The sequence below is a fragment of the Littorina saxatilis genome, linkage group LG12, assembly GCF_037325665.1.
Source record: "Littorina saxatilis isolate snail1 linkage group LG12, US_GU_Lsax_2.0, whole genome shotgun sequence".
Lineage (NCBI taxonomy): Eukaryota > Metazoa > Mollusca > Gastropoda > Littorinimorpha > Littorinidae > Littorina > Littorina saxatilis.
The window spans coordinates 23,623,809-23,637,757 of NC_090256.1; the positions used below are offsets into that span (position 1 = coordinate 23,623,809).

General features: G+C 43.2%; 1 protein-coding gene across 1 annotated transcript in view; it reads right to left on the reverse strand.

Annotated features, from left to right (window-relative positions):
* LOC138981560 (uncharacterized) overlaps positions 1–11,895 on the reverse strand; it is a 52,189-nt gene extending 40,294 nt beyond the window's left edge. Inside the window, exon 1 of the mRNA XM_070354516.1 lies at positions 11,788–11,895. The gene's annotated coding sequence lies outside the window, so the exon portion shown is untranslated. The remainder of the gene's footprint in view (positions 1–11,787) is intronic.
* Positions 11,896–13,949: the final 2,054 nt, after the last annotated feature.

Here is a 13,949-nt window from a genome sequence, read left to right on the forward strand (position 1 = left end):
ATAAATCTCTCGCCGAACGTGGGGACGAACTCACGCTGACAGCGGCCAACAGGATTCAAATCCAGCGCGCTACCGACTGAGCTACATCCCCGCCCACCAGTAGAACTATGTGCTATCTCTCAACGTGTTCGAACCTTGTTCCAGAAATGTGTTCAACAGTGGAACACTTCTTCTGCGAACACTATGTGTACTACTTTCAGCAGTAGAACTATGTCCTGCATGCATCTCAACGCGTTCAAAACTTGTTACAGAAATGGGTTCAAAAGTGGAACACTTCTAAGACATGTCATTAACAACAAACACTCCAGATTCAGGGACCATTATTTTTAGACTGAACTTCTATAAAGTTTACTTCGGGCTGTCTGCCTCTCGTGGAACACAATAACAGCGTCCCGGGGTTTAAATGGCTGTAAACCCTGTTTTACATCCAGCCCCCACAGTATTCTTGGTTGGTGGGTGCCTGGTGCAGATACCACCAGAACACTGGATGTAAGAGAGAGAGAGAGAGAGAGAGAGAGAGAGAGAGAGAGAGAGAGAGAGAGAGAGAGAGAGAGAGAGAGAGAGAGAGAGAGAGTGTGTGTGTGTGTGTGATTGAAAACAGAGCGGCAGGGAGGGTGAGAGATTAGGGACATGGGGTGGGGGGGGGAGGGGGAAGTAACATTTGTTTACGTATTTCCGTCACCACTTATGATCGATCATTATCCATCACTTTTGATTAAATCTCCTGCAAGTAACTGCGTGCATGGCTTTTATTTCATTTCGCTTTCGATTAATCTCCTGCAAATCATTGCGTACATCAATTTCATTTCGCTCATGTGCAGTTCTAAGCACAGAGCTCTATAAATGTATGCCCACAGAGCTCAACGACCTCATGAAACTATATTCAGAGAACTGGCGTTTGTGTTGGCCACAAGGGTTTGGAGAGAGAAACAGACCGAGAGACAGAGACAGAAAGGGGGGAGGCTGACAAGAGATCTACAATAACGAGCTTTGCCTTTGAGCTCGGTAAGTTCTTTTGAAGCGAGGCATTTCTGGCAACAATGTGAAGCCTGTTCACGTACTCTTCGATTAATCTTCTTACGTGAGAAGAGTTCATGTCGGCCATGTGCAAATTACCCTCCTCAAACCGTGAGGTTATTCTTGGTCGTGGCAGCACCGGAGGTTGCAAACTTGTCCCTGGCACGCGATGCAAGGAGTAAGATCCGAAGTTGGGAAAAAAGAAAAAATTAGAAAAAAAATGGAACAGATGAAGAAACAAAAGAGAAAGCAAATAATGATAGCAAGTGTGTGTGTGTGTGTGTGTGTGTGTGTGTGTGTGTATGTGTGCGTGTGTGAGGAGTTCTTTAGACAGTGTAAAGAATTCTTGTGATCAATGCCCAAATAAAATTTGCATACAATACATTCCGATTAAATCCACATACACGCACAAGCCACTTGCTCCCCTATACATGTACATTTTAACCAATTCATTTCCACTCATTCGTGCTCTCACTCCTAGATTCCAGCTTTCTGTTTGGCTGCCCTATTAGCGCAACAGGTTTCTATCTTCCTGCATTCTCAATACATCAAATCAAATCAAACGCTGCATAATCTAATATTTCTGCCGTTTGAGGTCCAACAAGGCTTCGTCAGAATTCTTGCTGACTCTTAAACACGCGCGCGAAAGAGAGAGAGAGAGAGAGAGAGCGAGAGAGAACCTAGGTATCTGCCTTCTGTCCTAAGTTGTTAGAGATCTAATAGTGAATACTCATGTTTGGAACTACAATAACTTGATTACGAGTTCTTTCTGTACACATACCGTAAACTACCATGTATACGCCCATCCCCCTTATGCACCAATTTCGCTCAAAACGTACTGATGACCCAACATTAAAAACCAAACTGTTCCCAATAAAACGCAAACCAGCAAATCACGGACATTACCACAGGAACACGACACTGGGTGGGGAGAGGGAAGGGCAGAGGGGATGACATTCTGATACAAATACAATGAAGTAGAACAACAGAAGGCAAGAGGACAGCTCATAACCCCCCCTCCCATCACCATCCAGTGCCATGTTTGTTTGTTTATTTGTTGCTTAACGTCCAGCCGACTACGCAGAGCCATATCAGGACGAGGAAGGGGGGATGAAGGGGGCCACTTGTCAAGCGATTCCTGTTTACAAATGCACTAACCCATTACTTGTGTCCCAGCAGGCTTTAGTAAAACTAAATTAATACCTACTGGAAGATTACCAGTTTCCAGTATGTTAAAATAGGCTTAACCTATCTACTGCTGGACTTACATCAGAACACTAACAGATTAAACTATACATGAATCGCGAGACAAGCGGCAAGAGAAGAGATTTTTGGAAAAAATACAGGTGAATGAGCAAGAAGGCAGAAAAAAGAAAAGAATTCATGAAGAAAAAGAGAGCATGACAGGAAAGAGGAACCAAAAATCTACCTAACAGCAAACTAGAAAGCTCCTGCGGTTCCAAAAACAGGAGGGACCTTTAATTTCATAACCGCAGTGCCCCACTGCGGGAATCCAGTGCCATGTGCCCGCGCACAACATCTACAACTGATCGTCCACAAACGAGTGCGCTGTGAATGTGACAAGCTGAGTACTACCATTGAGAAAGATTTATGAAGCATAATCAAACACTGACACTGACGGTAACACTTACAGGTCCAAATGTCGGTTCAGAGCCTCTGACCTATTTAGATCCTATTCAGAGATAGACGAAGTGAATGCCAACGCCTCCTACAACAATGCTGCCTTCAAACCACGGTTTGTTAATTCCCGAATAAGCAATTGACGTTCCTGCCTGCGAGGCAAATCCCTTCAGTTGACTGGCCATGCCCAACGGGGTGAAAATCTGAGATCTTATTTTGTTTACACACTAATTGTTTACTTGGTAAAGTTTAGGGAAGACGGCAGTTCGGGTAAATAAATAAATAAATAAAGCAGTAACCCGATTGTGATCGAGCCGAGACTCGATGTGGTCTCAGACGCTCGATTTGGTTCGACTGTACTTTTATGTCAAGTCTTCAAAATCATTCAAAGCCACACGCGACCTAGGCAGACAGACGAGCACAGTAGAGTTAATTGGCAGCAGAATAGGCACCGCAGGATGATCTACCCCCCCCCCCCCCCCAATGTTAATAGCATTTACAGTTAGACGCTGCCTATTGATCGGACAGTCAGAAGTTCTGAGTTCTGCTAAGTCAGCAACAGCGGTTGAGTAATGTCGCCCGAGAACCCAGGCCGTATAACTGAACAGTATCGTCTGCCAATACCAATATGTCTGCAAATGGGCACTCAGACACGAAATGTCTGGGTTGAGAAACTCGGTTAAATATGTGTGCTAGAGTATGAACATGATATACTTCCCCTGTAAAACCCATGAAATACATCAAGTTGAATTAATTCAATGTCTTTGTACTAATTGCATGCACACGTTCTCCTCAAAACGGACTACCTCCAACAACAACAAAAATCGTTTGGTTCTCAGCTACTCATAACGGAACAAAAAGCTGAGAAAAAGAACCAAATAACTGTCTGAAGGAAGAGCTCTTCATAATCCGATAAACTCCATGGATCAAGAGTTCTCTCAGCATGCGGTTTGAAAACAGAAAATACTAATGCAGTTTATGATCTCCGCCTATTGAGAAATCGTAGGGATTTTTTAGAACATTGCGTGCTAGAGCGCTTAGCGTCACTAGATTTTTTTTTTAATGTAAATGCCCCGGTGCACAATTCTTCTGGCACAGAAAATGTGCATTCTCAGCGAAATTGTAATGCACATGACCTGACACGGTTTACAATTATGTAGCAATCTACTGACTTTGTAGTTTGTTACTGTTATCGCCCTACACAGCGTGCAGTACTTGAGCCGCAAAATAGGCAAACTACACTTTCTGACAAATTTCTCTTCGGGGAACCAACAACCAATCACTCTCACCCCCAACAACACCTGACCCTCCACCCCCAATCTTTATTCACTTCTCTCTACAAACTTGGGATCTGCTTGCACCCCGACCCCCACTTGCCGACAGACAGTAAGCCACAAGGCGGTAGGCTGGCCACCAGTTGTTAATAAACCGCAGGAATGCACTCCACACTTATCCTGCGATGCATCATCCCAGCCCCCGCCCGCCCACTTACCATAAATGACCTCAGCTTTCTCTCTCTACACACATTTTCCTTCGTCTAAGTTTTCTGTGCTCAGTGACTGACTGGCTTGGAAATGTTCCAGCTACCAGGTTTTGGGAGGTGATCCTAACAGAAAATTTGTTGTCAAACATGCAAGGATTTCTCAGTCTCTGCAATGGATTTTTTTTGGTTTTGTTTTGGTGCGTCTGAATTGGCGAGAAGTAAATGGAAGGATTATCTTCTGAGCATCACTAGATGGTTGCAGTGGAAAGATTGCTATCATGTTCCCTTGTCATGGCTACAGCACCAATCTGATCCCTGAACACACAAAACAGTAATAGCCGCCCCCCCCCCCCCCCCCCGGAGCTTGCGACTGAGAAACATCAGAAATAGAAAGAGCTTGTTGCTTTAAATGCAAAGCAAAAGCTGCTCAGTCACTCCCAGTCCCTATCGATTAGGGCTTGGCATTTCGGCAAATTCCATTTCGCTATTCACTTTCAGAAAGGTTCATTCAAATGCAAGTTCTCTTCTTCTCTAGAAAAGTATTTCCGTTCGATAGCCCAGTCGGCCAAGCCATTCATTCTTGCAACACTCACTCAATCTTCAGCCTTTTCTTATCGAGCACAAGATCTCAAGAGAACACGGAAAACAAAGCATTTTAGCAAAAGCGCACCTGAACCTCGGTCTTCTTTACTTATTATACTACAGTGTACTACCGTTCGGTACATGTACCAACAAAGACACGGTATTTACCTACTCTATGAACCGCGGCATCAACATTTACCTGCGGGCCCATTAGGAGAAATGACAGCGGCATGTTAGCATTGTTGTCATTTTTTATCGCACAGTCACTGACGCACCTATCTCGTACTCAGTTGCGGAAAAGGTTAGACTAGACTGACAGGGATTTACCCCTTGTTGGCGAACGCGGGGGCGGGTAAGAATACAGAATAAGTGTCCCTAGACGTTTCGCGGCGTAAACAACATCAATACACTTTGAGGAGAAAAAAACAACAAACTCTTGAATCTTGGGGATGGGTGGGGTGTTTGGAAGAAAGAACATTACAAAAACACAACTAGAAAACAAGATCATTGATGCATGCAGTACGAAATAGCACACCCAGTCTCAAAAGAAGACACACACAAGTATATAATTATATATCTGATCCCTCAACTCCCCGAAGATGTAATGTATCACTTGAAAAGGGGTGGGTGGGAGGTTGGGGATACTCTACCTGAAATATTCTTCGTATATTTTCATCTTAGTAGTTATATCACATCCTTTTCTGATTTATCAAAAACACAGTCTGCAAGTCATCTCTTGTAACGTGTCTTGCATATTTCCTTCCCATTTATTAATCACGTTTGTCATCTATAAATCCATCAAAAGGCAAATCTCAGCCTCTTCCGCAGCTCATAATTCCTATCGACCAACACTCACGGCGAGCCTATTCAGCCGTCCTAGTCTGGGGGAAATAGAAAAATATGATCAATCAAAAGAAAGGAGGAAAGGTTGGGGAAACCTTGGCTTGCTCATATCGACTTCCCGCGCAGACAAAATAGCCAGCTATTTGCGCTGCATGACAGCTTTATAATATTAGTAATAGGCAGCAGCTAAATCAGTACTGCATGACAGAAACAGCGAAGGTGCCATATGGCCTCTGTCTGGGTGTATGCCTGCAACCTCCAATACTACCCCCCCGCCCCCCCCCCCCACAACCCCTCCTCTCCCTCCCAAATCCTGCTAAAATAACAAATGATTCAGTGATGCATACCGAGAGAAACGGGATCTTTTCTGCACACAAGAGAGAGAGAGAGAGAGAGAGAGAGAGAGAGAGAGAGAGAGTTCATCCGTAAGATCACCCACCGCACCCTCGAATCCTAGCGAACAGACCAGTTTGACCCAATGAAACAGTCAGTGTTGTTTTACTTTACAATGGAGTGAATCAACAAATCATAAATCAACACGATCCATTTGAGTCTGAAGTAGCTGCACATTTCTGCACTTTATCTTTTTGGCACTGTAAAAACCACACCAGAAGGCCTATAAACCGCGAAGCGATAACGCAATAAACATGTTACAGCTTACACATGTACAGCGAAGAAATATCAGATCCCTTTGAAGCACCTGACAATGCATTTCTTCTTCCCTCCTGAAACTAACACCATCGGGCCTGTCGGGAGTTGGTAATGTTCAGGTAAGAAAAAACTTTAACCGGAGAGGTTCCCCCTCCGCCCCCCCCCCCCCCCCCCCCTTTTGTTATTATGGGGGCGAGGACGCCCCCATTCTATACGGATAGTTTCGAGGTTGACCATGGGCAGCGCCATTTTGTTGTGAAATACGTCATCAGTTTGTGTACACAGGAAGTTGTGACATCCGTCACCCTATGGGAGGGGTGGAGGCAACATTGTTCATCTGTAGAAAGTTGTGAAATCCGTCACCCTATGGGAGGAGTGAAGTGAAAATTGGTGAGTCATCACAGAGTTTGTGTAACACAGGAAGTTGTGAAATACGTCACCCTATGGGAGGGGTGACGGCAAAATCGCAAAAACATGATAGGTCGCATTGTGCAGGGTCAACTGCAACAAACTCAAACCGAGCCATTCATACCTACTTGTATTTGAGCGACTTATGTACCGACATTTTTATTTCTTATTTTCAGCACAGGTGTAGGAAAAATCATGAACCAAAATGTTATTTATTTTCTAATTTAACATTGTTTTTACAAATATGACCATGGTCTTTTAAACATACAGTGACATTAAACATTGTTATGTTAAAAAAAAAGAAAAAAGAAAAAAAGCTTTTGTGCACAAATCAGAAAATACATTGTACATTTTACCTACAGGCCAAACCGTGAGTGTCTGTGGCAAAGCCCGACCCAGGAAATTGCACTGATTTTATATTTAGATCAGAGGGAAATTGTCAAGAACAGGCGCTTGCATTTGGATGTGTCCAATGATAGTAGGTTTGGTTGTGATCAATCAGAATAATGTAGGAATAAAAATGTATGACAGTTTGGTATGATGACATGTAATGCACATATGCTGAAATATGATATTATACATCATGTAATATTATTATGGCTGTTGCCATGACCATGAAACCCAACAAAGGTTTAATGTAATGTAATTCAAAATACCAAAACCGAGCACCTATTAATCTCGTCTTTGCGCGTGAAGATTGAGGCCGTCTGCCAGTAGCGGTTAGGTCATACAGTGGAACCCCTCTCTAGCGACCTTTAAAATGTTGACAAAAATCGGTCCTTATGGAGGGGGGTCCTTACAGAGGGAGGGGGGCGGAGTCAGGGGGCCACAAAGAAAGTCAGATTTTCTTAAAAAAAGAAAACAGAGAAGTTTGAGTTGCTGACGACCGTTCCCTCTGAAAGCAAACTGCTTCGATTTCATGTTTGTCCTTGGTGTCCACCAGTTCTGGTGCATGTACTACCCTGGCCAAGTTTCCTCTCAAGACATCAAAGAGACCGCCCCAGTATACTCTACAGTCTCTGGGCGAACCACCTCTCATAGCTAAAACTGGGTCAATGACCCCTGGGAAGAAGGTCAGTGTCTATAAAATTTTACTCCTAGGCCTGCGGCCGGGGGGGGGGGGGGGGGAGTATACCGGTACCATTTGAGAATCAGACCAAATGAGAATTGTACCATTTGAGAACATCCTTTTTTTTCAATCACTACATCGAAGGCCTGCGGCCCGGGGTTCACATGGGTTGGTTTGTTTGTTTGTTTCAAACCCACACCCATATACACACATTTCCCATTTAAACCATTTGTCGGCCCCCTGTCGATATTTATCGACTAAGTTCCTTGTTTGCGTGTATGGATAAAGCCGTTTCTGGATACAGGTGTAAAACGGTCTAAGCGTTCGAGGGACTAGCGGAAAGGTAGTCTCGGCATCTGACAGCCAGACATACAAACAACCGGCATCTGTAGACCTTTAACCCTGGAGGCTCTCGTGTTCTCTCAGTGAAGGCACGTGCAAAGGCAACTTTCCCCCTAGCAAGCAATTGGGAAAGAAAGCTTTCTGGTGGCGTATCTTTTTATGCTGAATTGTAAGACAATAAATGATGTTCGGAAATAACTGTCGGGTTTGTATGGGTTGTGCAAGAGTGAATACCCTTGCTTTTATTGAGGCAAACCCGTTTCCCACGTGACATTTTATATATAGCCCAGTCACTAGCGTGGGCTGTGTAGGCTGAAACACAGTGACATGGAGCACGTGTGGAAAGTTTGCCTCAATCAAACGCCGAGTATTCACGTCCCATTCAAAACAGACAAGATTTATTTTCGGAGTTCGTCTTATTGGGAAAGAAAGCTTACTGGTAGCGTACTTTGTAATGCCGATGGTTAAACAATTCTAAAGACGTGTCTGCCAATCGGTGTCATTCTATCCTTTCAAAGCTGAGGTGAGTGCAGATCTGCAGGGTCAGGTTGTAACATCAAAACGGAACGTGTCTTTTAACATCGCCAGAGTGAATAATATTGCCCATTTGAGCGGGGAGATAATCCGTACAAATGACATAAGCAACGAGCGAGCAAACTCTTATCACTCCCACTTTCAAACGTCTCCGTGTCAGACAGCACACACTCACTACGAATAGGATGTTCACACAAGCTATTTCTCTCCCCTGCCAAAACCGTTTTTTCAGTCTCTCTCTCTTCTGTAAGCAGTTCTCTATCTATCTATCTATCTCTCTCTCTCTCTCTCTCTCTCTCTCTCTCTCTCTCTCTCTCTCTCTCTCTCTCTCAGAGTAGCTTTCTTCAGCAGCAGCCGAACCACTTGCTTGATTGTTCCACGGGTAATTTACAGAGGTACAAAGGTAAAAGTAGAGCTACAGGGAGGGAAAGTATGCATCATCGCCCACCGTGGTGAAATAAACTTCAAACCTCTTCTCCCTCCTATAACTTCAAAGCGCAGTATAACAAGATAAGTGCCTTGAGATTTATGTAGTGTATATGAAGTGCTCTCTTTCTTTTATAGGGTTTTTGGAAATTAGTGAATTAAATGTAAATATTCTTGACTTATTCTGTCCATAACTGGTGATCTGACTTGCACACCAGGACGACAACCGTTACTGTTTAGTGTTAACTTCTCTGTCGTCTAAATCAATCTAATGCTTAACATTTTGCCCCACAAACAAGTTTAGTAAAATAAAAATGCTGTTGGTACCCTTGAGAGAGTGTTTGCTTCAACTTCAAGAGAGCAAAAAAACGTTCATCTCAGGCACAGTTTGTCAACAAACAAACAAAAAGTATACAATTGTCAAAACCAACAGCACTATAAATGAAAAGGGCTGGAAGAAAGCTTTTGTGAAGATACAACAACTGCAAATGTTTCTGTCTTTTCCTTGCTGACTCCCTTGGAGTAATAACAATTTTCTTGTTCTGGAGGGCCAAGCCTACACAAAGCATAGCTTAGTCAGATGGCTGCAAGCTGTAAAAAAAAAAAAAAACCCAAAAAAAACATACACCTTTGACATTTCACACCTTCTGAAGATCAATTTTGACCACTCGGAAATACACCAGTCATACACTGATACAGACAATGCTGATACAACACACCTATAGTTGGTTCTACACATGACATGGCACTGCAATGGATTGTATAGGGATGGCTAAGTATGGGTTTTGTCTCTTGGATTTCAAAGGTAACATTAACAGTTTGTGGACCAGTTGGAACGTATAGTCAGCAAGGCTGAAATAGTTCTGAAGACATGATGCTCTGGTACAATTAACCACTCTTGGGGCATACACATACATGTACACGACCTTTTAAAGAGTGCAACCCAGGAAATGCAGGGAACCTAGTTTACACAAACAGAGCTACGCTTGTTCTGTTCAGGTTGAGAAAAGTTGGTCTGCATGCCGCTGCACCCTTATTTTGCCCAGGTCAGTGACATTTCTTTTTATTTGGTGTTTAACGTCGTTTTCAACCGTTCAAGGTTATATCGCGACGGGGAAAGGGGGGGATGGGATAGAGCCACTTGTTAATTGTTTCTTGTTCAAAAAAGCACAAATAAAAAAATTGCTCCAGGGGCTTGCAACCCAGTACAATATATGATCTTACTGGGAGAATGCAAGTTTCCAGTACAAAGGACTTAACAATTCTTACATACTGCTGTCAGTGAAATTGAAAACAAGCGAAAGTGGATAGCTCTAGCTCAGTAACAACCATGAGTTACAAACTTTCAAACTGAAAATAGATATAAAATTCATTACATGGAACAGAATATGAATTATGATGCTCCCTAACGCCTACACTGATGGGCATCTTGCAAAAATAGATATCGTTGACATCTGATTCTGAAGAGACAAAAATTGGCCAGGGAGAAGCTGAGAAGCAAGGTGCAGCTTCCTGATTACAACATTTAACAAAGCAGCATAATATAAATATCGCTCAGCTTCCACATACGCCCACAGCAAATTAATTTTATTAAACAGTCACAGCCTGTCTTTCTGACTCAGCGACTGCAATTTCCTCTCATCTTTTCTTTAAATGTTTTCTTCAAGTAGGGTAAAGGTTAATGCATTCACTTTCAACCACTTATCATTTATCATAAACAAACAGCTTTTGTATGAATCTAAAAAAAATCAGTTTCGAAAGATACATTGATTGCATCACTGCATACTTACAGAAACTTCCTTTCATTCCACAAAGTATGCCTTTATCCGTCTATGCGTGACAAAATGACTTTTGAGACTCTTGGCCAATTAAAACACAAAAATAATGAAGGGCCTCTATGAAATAAAGAAATGAATTGGTGCATAAAAATAAATAACATAGTTAGAACGACAAAGGAATTCAAAGTCCTGTATACATGCCCAGGGGTGTATTGTACAGTATTATGTTTTGCATAAATATCTTTCTCTCTCTCTCTCTCTCTCTCTCACAGACACACACACACAGAGGACGTTCCCAGTTGTTAAAAAGTACATTTCCAGCATTTCAAGACTCTGATACAGTGGTGGCTGCACTCGTTCAAAATGTTGCATTCACTTGCTTGCGGAGGATCGGTGAATCATCCGAATTCTAACATGTGTGATACAGAACAGAACGCTCTTTCTTACACTTACAGCAGTCACAGCCATCAGAACCTACAGGCGTGCACGCATACTAAAACAAATCGTCTGTAACCTTCTCCAGCGCACGTCTCTCTTTACTTGGATAATTCAGCTTGTAAAAAAAGAGCTTCGGAAGACAGTTTACAAAATCGATCACTGTCTAAATATGGCCATAACGTTTGGAACACGAAACACAACGATCAGTGTTCAAACTTCGCCGGTTTTTCTAACCCAACGCCCACACATTCGCATTTACTACAATGCCCCGAGCTCTCGCTTTAATAGTATCGTAAATCAGATCGTTCAACGGTACCGAAGCGTACACAGACCTGCCAGTGTTTCAAGTGTCGGGTAGTCACAGTCTAAACGAAGAGAGTTTTTGTGTTGTGTCCAGGCACAGTAGTGTAACTTCGAGCAGACGCTCTTTCGACTATCTCCAAACATGGACACTGTCAGCAAATTTAAATCAGCCGCTTCCGGGTATAATCCGAGCATGATCCATAAAAAGTAAACAATCCGGAAGATGCAAAAAGTATTGAAGAGTTCCAATCACACAAAATGGACACGCTTACCTGTCCAGAAGCCGGGAAAATGGAGAATGGGTAACGGGACGGGATGAGAAAACAACGCCGCTACAGAAGGGTTTGTGCGAGGATAGTCCACATGCGCAGACCGGGTTGCGCACAACACAGCGTGGAATTTGTGGGCCCCGAACAAATTATCGTGTCCAAAGGCAACCCCTGTTGCTTCGTTGTTATTGCTGAGGCAGTCACACACGTTAGAAGTCGCAAAGAAGGGTGACTGGGCAAGTAAACAACAACAACAACAAAACTCAGTCAAAAACTGCTCATTGCTGAGTAGGCCATTCTTGCGCAAAAACTAGAACACAATTGGAGTGCATCAATTATTTCAAATTTTGGCCGTACATACTGTATAATTATTTAAAAACTCTTCAAATTTAGATCTATTTATTTACAGGAAAGCTTTACCAGTGACATAAAACAGATTTTTCCGCATTTCACAATCACATACCACTTTAAAACTCTTCATCGCAATAAAACTGACACAGATGAAAGTGATGACAATGTCACCGTTCAAGCAAAAACAAAATTAATCCGGCAAAGTAAAGTTTTGCAGCCAAAGTGTTATCTGATCTATGGTGGGTTGGACTTCTGCTGCATAATAGCCTCAGTCTCTCTCGCTCTGGTCTTGTGACTGGAGTCAGCTGTCATGCCTCTTCTTTGTTTTTTGTTTTTTCCAACAGAGCAAGCATATTAATTTTTGTAACAGAACAGTCAATGACAAAACTGAATGTGTGTGTGTGTGTGTGTGTGTGTGTGTGTGTGTGTGTGTGTGTGTGTGTGTGTGTGTGTATGTGTGTGTGTGACGTGTGTGTGTGTGTGTGTGTGTGTGTGTGTGTGTGTATGTGTGTGCGCGCGCTACAGAGTAAAGGGGAAATTAAATGAAAGATTTGTTTAAACTGCTTGCAGATTTTACGAATGGACCTGACAGTCGGTCAGTTAATACGAAAAAAGAGATGGTGTCATTAGAAAAGGGGGGGGGGGCACGGCAGGGTAGACGATGATTTGATTCAAACCGCGAATGCGTAGCGTGCCAGATGAATGACAACAACATAGGAAGGGAAACAACTCTACTTGGCAGTCCAAATAGTGAAACTAACAACTTTCTTTGGCCGCAGGTGCGACCAGGCTACAACAGTCAGGTACTCTGAGACCGACGAGAACATGCATGAGAATAGGGGTCTTTGCCCGAGCTGGTTGTAAACATAGAAGACTCGCTTGAAATAGCACGCATGCGTGTTGTACGAGCCGGCGTCGTACACTTTCATCACTGACTGAGCGGCAACTGACACAGAGATAACACTCGGTCAGTCTCAGTCAGTCAATGGCTCGTTCATCATACTTCCGATGTTCGGCAGTACCACTCAGTAGTAGCGGAACGACAACGGACTGAGTTGCTGACTGCGGATGAGTGTGGAACTGGCGGCTTTATTTGATTCTTTAAAATGCATGATTAAAAGAATAACTTGACATAAAAGGATTTCGCAAACTAAACGAGGAAACGGAAGAAACAAACATGACAGCACATGTCAGTTTCCCTCTGTCTTTGTTTTTTTTTAATAATTTTTTTAGGGTGGGTGTTTGTTTCATGGTGTTACTGTTGTTTTTCGACCGCCGACGAACTGGTTTCGGCAACAACAACAACAACAACAACAACAACAAAACACGCGAGTCAGTCACGTTAAACATATAAAAACAGCTCAAATTGTCCAGCCGCGGAAAACTGACGCGGTAGATGACCACTGCAGGCCGTCATTTAGTATTACCATAGACCTATATTGAGATACTAGATGAATACCCGCTTTGCCGGGTACGGCTTCGCCGGGAAGAAGTCGAGCCAAATACCCGGCTGCGCCGGGGACCCGGCTTTGCCGGGTGTACGCCGGCTTTGCCGGCGCACCGCACGAAGGAAGGGAGATAAACGCGCAAAACACTGGAGAAGAGTAAAAATAGTATAACGGGAATATGGATTGAGCGTTGTCGACAGTGACCTTCTAAAAATAGAAACAGAAATATGGATTAACGCCACACGAAGGAAGGGAGATAAACGCTGAAAACACTGGAGAAGATAAGGAAGAGTTACTGGGAATGGATCCAGAGAAAAACCAAAATCGGTTCAGCGCTGCGCGCTGAGAGCACGTGTTGAAATATCC